This window comes from Amblyomma americanum, chromosome 7 (genome assembly GCF_052857255.1).
Source record: "Amblyomma americanum isolate KBUSLIRL-KWMA chromosome 7, ASM5285725v1, whole genome shotgun sequence".
NCBI classification, from domain to species: Eukaryota; Metazoa; Arthropoda; class Arachnida; order Ixodida; family Ixodidae; genus Amblyomma; species Amblyomma americanum.
In genome coordinates this window covers 56,131,010-56,137,620 of record NC_135503.1, presented here as the reverse complement: position 1 = coordinate 56,137,620, position 6,611 = coordinate 56,131,010, and the positions used below count along the sequence as shown (strand labels likewise).

General features: G+C 45.3%; 1 long non-coding RNA gene across 3 annotated transcripts in view; it reads right to left on the bottom strand.

Annotated features, from left to right (window-relative positions):
• Window positions 1-491: 491 nt before the first annotated feature.
• The window catches only part of LOC144099164 (uncharacterized), a 35,274-nt gene continuing 29,154 nt past the window's right edge, over window positions 492-6,611 (bottom strand). For all 3 annotated transcript variants that reach the window (XR_013307329.1, XR_013307330.1, XR_013307332.1), the window contains exon 3: window positions 492-1,564. This is a non-coding gene — a long non-coding RNA (uncharacterized LOC144099164). The remainder of the gene's footprint in view (window positions 1,565-6,611) is intronic.

Here is a 6,611-nt window from a genome sequence, read left to right as displayed (position 1 = left end):
GAAAAAACTGCGTTCATAAGAAAACGTCTCGTTTCAAAAATGCGCTTGTCCAGCCTCGGTGTCTAGCTGAAAGAACCACAGTTCTCAGTGAAACTAGCGTCCTTGTCATTAGAACGTGGTAATTTATAATACAGGCCAACTTTAAACTTAACCACATTTATTGCGTAAGGCGTATTTCAGGTGGCAGTACTACCCAAACTAATGATTCCGAAGGCGTAAATGAAAAACAAGGTTTTTGCACCTAGTTTTGAAGAAGTAGGTTATGGTCCTTCGCACTTATGGGAAACGAGTTTGAAAATAGACTCCAATGCAGCAGTTTGAAATCGTGAAAATCAATAGGTTCATATTTGTGGGCGTTACATCAAAAACCATCGAAAATAAACGCCACTAGCGCACACCCTTATTCTCAACATGTGCTCGCTACCTTAAAAGGACGATTTTACGTGAACCAGCCAGGGGAGATAAAACAAGTCTTTTACAAAAGTCTCCCGATTTCAAATTATCAATAATCCCCGTTAGTTTACGACGTACCAAATATCGAGTCCTTCCGATAGCCGCTTGTCGTAGCCTACTTGAGAAAATCATCCTGCGTAACGACACCCACCGGAAACATATTTGCCTCAGAGGTTAAAAGCAATATTCAGTCAACCGAAAAGAAAACGCACATTAAAGGCGAGTGACCAAGAACGCAGTGCTGACTCTTCACAGGATCACTGAAAAAGTCAACATTGAAGGTTCAGCAATGTCTCCATCTGTGGCTTAACCAGGAACTACGTACACAATAAGCTGCATTCATTCTGCGTTATGCTCCTTGAGTCCTTATGGAAAGGGCTGCAATTATGGCAGATGGATGAAGTGGGGCACATTAGTCCAGAAAGCAGATAACGATAATTTGATTAAGCCCCACACCAGATTGACAGTACGCTCCCGCAAATGCATATCTGCTGGTGAGAATGCGTGCATCACACTCACCAACAGCGCGTAGTAATTGCATGTTTATTTCTTCGGTTACGTCTATTAATGTCTATGAAGTGATAAGTGCGAGCAAGCTTAGCAAAACTATGGTTATTCTGGCTTCACTTCACAAAAGGCAGCTCAAACACGCGGTTTCCATGAATGGAAATCGCAAAACAAAGTTACAAATAAATCTGACAAAATAATTATCCAGGCTTGGTGGAATGGTACGCATAGAGCGGCCGCGTCTACATCTGCGTGAAGTTCGCACACTCCGGACTACTGGGTGCGCGTTCGGAGGCACGGCACCCAAAGGCGGTGGCGAAATCGGTGTTCAGCTTGAGAGGTTCATTTACAAAGAGCCGGGCATCCTTGTCGACGCTGCACCGGAAGTAGGCGTAGCGTAGATAGAAGAACTGCGCGTCGGACATCTTGTCGAGGCTCCAAGCAGCTTTAGGTGTGCCAGTCGGCAGCTGCTGGGCCTGTGGGCGATGGGGAGGACAGTGCCCTCACAGCAGCCGCGGCAGCGATGTGTAGACCAATCGTGGACGCGTCAACAATCTTAAGTTGGAACCTGCTCAGCCTCGAAACCGAGCTCTCGACGCAGCGCCTGCAAAGAAACTCGAATTCAGAGCACGACAGAGATGGGTGAGCAAGTTTATCAACGGCCTCGTAGCCACATGAGTGCCTAGGGCACTGCAACATACTTGGCTATCCGCCGCTATGAATATTTTTTTAATTTTATTTCGCAATGCTGTCGATCCCTTTTTGGAGTTTCAAAGAAATTAAAGAAACGGGAAAAAAAACGTGTGGCAAACACAAGTATACTTTCATTGGCTACAGTATGAAGCTTCATCAATAGGATGATACACATGCAACCCATGTGGCATAGACAAAGGAGGAATCAAGTGATAAAACAAGAATGACACTTGCATCTTGTATATACATTGGGAGAAAGCACTGCAGTAAAAAAATGAACATAACAGATTCATTCCCAAAGAAATGTAAGAACAGAGCTCTCAAGGCCAGCGTGATTTGACCACGATTGGCTGAGCTGTAATCGATGTGTGCAATTGATTCCAACCTCGGACTACTTGTTGAAAAAATGAAGATCGGGGCGTATTATATTTAATAAAAAGATGCATGACAGTGCATTTTGGCGAGTTTCTGTTTAATGGTTAATACGAGAAAAGTCTGTAGAAGAGAGAGTTCGACCTCAGGGTACTTTGAGAGAGTACAGGCAGTTATGTTAGGTTGTTTTTTTACTCCTAATGATGCACACGACGTTACCCAAGATAAAACGACATATGGAATTTCCCTACACATAGTAAAATGCCCTCTGATCTCTTCTTTCATGTTGTGTCAATTTCGGTTACAGAGTCCAAAAGGGGACTACGATGTAAAGTTTAGTTTCATTCAGGTGAAGCGTACAAAAACATTATTTAGCTGCTTCTTCATGTGTTCTTGTTCTGAGCCTTGGGTCAGACTGGCAAACAACTGTAATGAACTGAAACCGTGAAGCAGTGATTACATCGCACTATTCTTAGGCTTCAATTTCCCTTTCTTAGGCTTAGGCGCCCCTTTCTTAGGCTTCACTTTCCCTGAACTAGCTTGAAATGGTACCGACAATTCGACTGTTGACAACAAAAGCAAAAAAATACGAGAGAACAAATAAATCAAAATACTTACAAAGCGCAAGAAAGCTCGCATGGTTACCCATGGATAGCACGCTCAGTTCATACATATAGGTGCGAAGCTAGCGCTCCCCGTTGCGTTGTCTACGTCCGCGCCCGAGGATTCGTTTCCAAATGCACAGACAACCGGCAAGCGTATTTCCTTGCGACAAAGCTCAAGTACCAAAACTGGCAACATCCTGCACATTGTTTTACCTACTACCATGTTTTCGTCCTGGCACTGACCAGGACCTCGAGAAGTAAGAGTGACATTCGATACAAGGCTGGCGCGCCTGGAGGCTCTGTCTTCATGCCCGCCCAAAAAGTTGTTGACCGTCGCTTGAAGTTAATATCACACTGCTCGATAATGTAGCGTCTCAATGCCTCGTACGTACATGATTCGTATGCCTAGTACGTCTCTTTATAACGTTCCATGTTTTTATCAAAACCCACATCGGGCCTTCGAAAACTGCGAGTGATACTGAGCGGAGTGATATGCTTTTGCGGGCGCACTACTTGCGTTGCTTGCGCAGCTTTGCACGTTAAGTGGCAACGCAGTAAACTGCCTTGCGCGACATTTCAAAACCACACAACCATAACTTTGACGCACACACTTCTTTAAAGAACCACATACACTAACTTTACTTGCATGTTTTCTTCTTTCGTATGATGCGCTAGCCATTAATATGCATGGTTCAGCACGTGGAATTCGCCTACGACCAATAAATAGTTTATAATTGAATTTCTTCTAAATGCTTTTTCCGGTTTCTGTGTCATATCGACCGAACGATGACTGTGACGTGTAGTTGAATTGCAAGTCAAGTGAGCCACAAAAAAACTAAAATATAATCGCAGATGCGTGGTTTCACTTCACTACAACACTTAAAACAGCTTATTTCACGTACTGAAATGATAATGACGTATCAGCAGTTATACTGCCGTTTTTTCTATTTCCTGAAGTAACCTCAACATCAACTACACGTCATAGACATCATTAGACTGAAAACGAAACCGGAACGAGCCCCGCCGCGGTGGCTCAGTGGTTAGGGCGCTCGACTACTGATCCGGAGTTCCCGGCTTCGAACAAGACCGCGGCGGCTGCGTTTTTATGGAGGAAAAACGCTAAGGCGCCCGTGTGCTGTGCGATGTCAGTGCACGTTAACGATCCCCAGGTGGTCGAAATTATTCCAGAGCACTCTACTATGGGCACCTTTTTTTCCTTTCTTCTTTCACTCCCTCCTTTATTCCTTCTCTTACGGCGTGGTTCAGGTGTCCGCCGATATACGAGGCAGATACTGCGCCACTTCTTTTCCCCTATTATTATTATTATTATTATTATTATTATTATTATTATTATTATTATTATTATTATTATTATTATTATTATTATTATTATTATTATTATTATTATTATTATTATTATTATTATTAACCACGTGGTCAACGGGGAACAAAGCAGCGCACATCCAAAGCGCGTTCACCATGAAGCTTGCGGCTTGCTGCCCGTTCGTTCGGCGCGGAAGCTGTGCTGGCGTTCGTGGCAACGGATTTTTCGAGAACGATGTGGCGACGAACTACGACTGCAACTTGAGTCCCGCGCGCTTCGGCAAGGCGCCTGGCAGCGCTTCTACGTGGTTTTCCGCTCCGCGCGTCCGTTTCACCGTACGTAGCAGAGCGATTTGTCTAACGGGCAAGGCGTTGCGCCGTTCCGTGAACTCCCTGGCAGTGCCGCAACACGCAGTCGCGTTCCACTCAAAGGCGAAGCTTAAGCATCCTCAAGTTTTTTCTTCAGTTTGTCTTTGTTTGTTTGGACTACTCTTCGACTGCGCTTTTTGACGCTGGGTGACACAGAGGGAGCATAACCTTTCTCATCCCGTTCCTAGATAGGAATTTCCAACTAAACTAAAAACTAGACTGAACTAAAAAAGGTTACTTGAAGCAATCAGTTCTGTTCTTTAATGATTTCAAGTGTCTTGCGTGATTTGTTCGAGAATGAGAATTAACTGGTGTGATGTCTTCCGTAATATTCATTTCATAGCAACCGCACAAGATTTGAAGAAAAAAAAATGGCTGTGGTTTTAGTTCTGGTTAATCCTGGAGTGACGTGATAGCTACAGCTGGCCGAGTGAACTCGCTCAGTCAAATTGCTTCCACCGCCTTCGCTCAGAAGAGCGTGTTGTCGGGCAAGTTGGCTTTGCATGATATAGAAAAAGTTAGCGCAAAACTTAGACGAAGACAGAGAAGAAACACACGAGACGACAGACGAGCGCTACTACCAACTGTTTATTGGGTCTTAACACCCGGAATATATATCCGAAAAAACAATCATGCGCAGACAGTTGGAGGCACACACGTCATACACCAGCGCCGTGACGAGGCGAAAGGGAATCCAGAAAATCACATTCAGAAGTATAAGTCTGTAAGGAAGGATCACTAGCGCAGCGATCAGATAGCCTTTTAATGTGGAAGGCCTCCAGCACAAGCCTCGCTGTGACATTGGCGCTCCTGCCCAGAATCTTTGTTTTCCCACTCAAAAGTTGTGAAAAGAGCTATTGCGTCACTCTGCCTGGAGTCTGCCCTTCTTAAATCGTGCCCTCATAGCATTCAGGAGAGTGTCAATAATCAGGTTTCCCGCCTCTTGGCGGTAGGCTTCCCTGGTCCGGTTATTTCTGCTATTGCTGAAACCCTCCTGCAAAAACAAAAAGGCGCTCAAAAAAGAAGACCGGATTTCTCGACATCAAAGCCGGTGGTTGTTCCATATGTGCACAGAGTGTCACACAACCTCAAGAAGGTGGCCGGCAGGCACCACGTGCCCTTAGTCTTCTCAGCCCCCAACAAGCTTTCAAAGCTTTGCCGACGCATTTCTGGCCCTTGTGAGAGTGGCTGCAAAAAGAAACATGGCATTTCTTATGTCAAATGCGCTACAGGGGTGGTGTACAGCATACCATTTTCTTGTGGGTCTTCTTATGTAGGTCAAACTGGCCGTTGCATTAATGACCGGCTACGGGAGCATGATAGAAATTTAAAAAACAACGACAGAACCGCTAATATTGTGCGGCATATTTCTTCCTGTGACAGCACGTGTAGGGAACTATTTGAGAAAACAAAGATTCTGGGCAGGAGCGCCAATGTCACAGCGAGGCTTGTGCTGGAGGCCTTCCACATTAAAAGGCTATCTGATCGCTGCGCTAGTGATCCTTCCTTACAGATTTATACTTCTGAATGTGATTTTCTGGATTCCCTTTCGCCTCGTCACGGCACTGGTGTATGACGTGTGTGCCTCCAACTGTCTGCGCATGTTTGTTTTTTCGGATATATATTCCGGGTGTTAAGACCCCATAAACAGTTGGTAGTAGCGCTCGTCTGTCGTCTCTTGTGTTTCTTCTCTGTCTTCGTCTAAGTTTTGCGCTAACTTTTTCTATATCATGCAAAGCCAACTTGCCCGACAACACGCTCTTCTGAATTGTATTTCTTGTACAGCGGGCCCATCCTTTTGTACGTCATCTCTTCATCCTTCTGTTCTGGATCATCTTGTGCGGCACACCGTCATCGCTACATGTCAAGCAAGACAGTTTGCCTTCTGTCTCAGGAGGGGTGTTATTCCTGGCTGTGTTAGTGCACTTGTTGGCCCTGTTCAACCGTCGTGGGGCCATGTCAAACGCCTTCTCAAGATTCTCCGTTCGGAACTTTGGCGGCAGATCAGGCTCTACCATGATTGGATGTGGGTCGTCTGCCAGAGTTTGTACCCTGACTGGTTCGCCAAAAAGAAGACAGCTGACCTAAAGAGTCTAGTTTCGCACGTCGTCGAACAACGTTGGAGAGCTGATCTTGCCTGTCTCCTCACCTCATTCGGTAAGAAAAGAAGCCATGACAACAAGGAGCGTGTGGTCTTCGCCGGTGGTTCTACTGCGCCAGAAAACATTTTATCTGTCCTGGAAAAAGGCCCCAAGTACTGCATTCAAACCAAGGTACCGGCTCACGAGC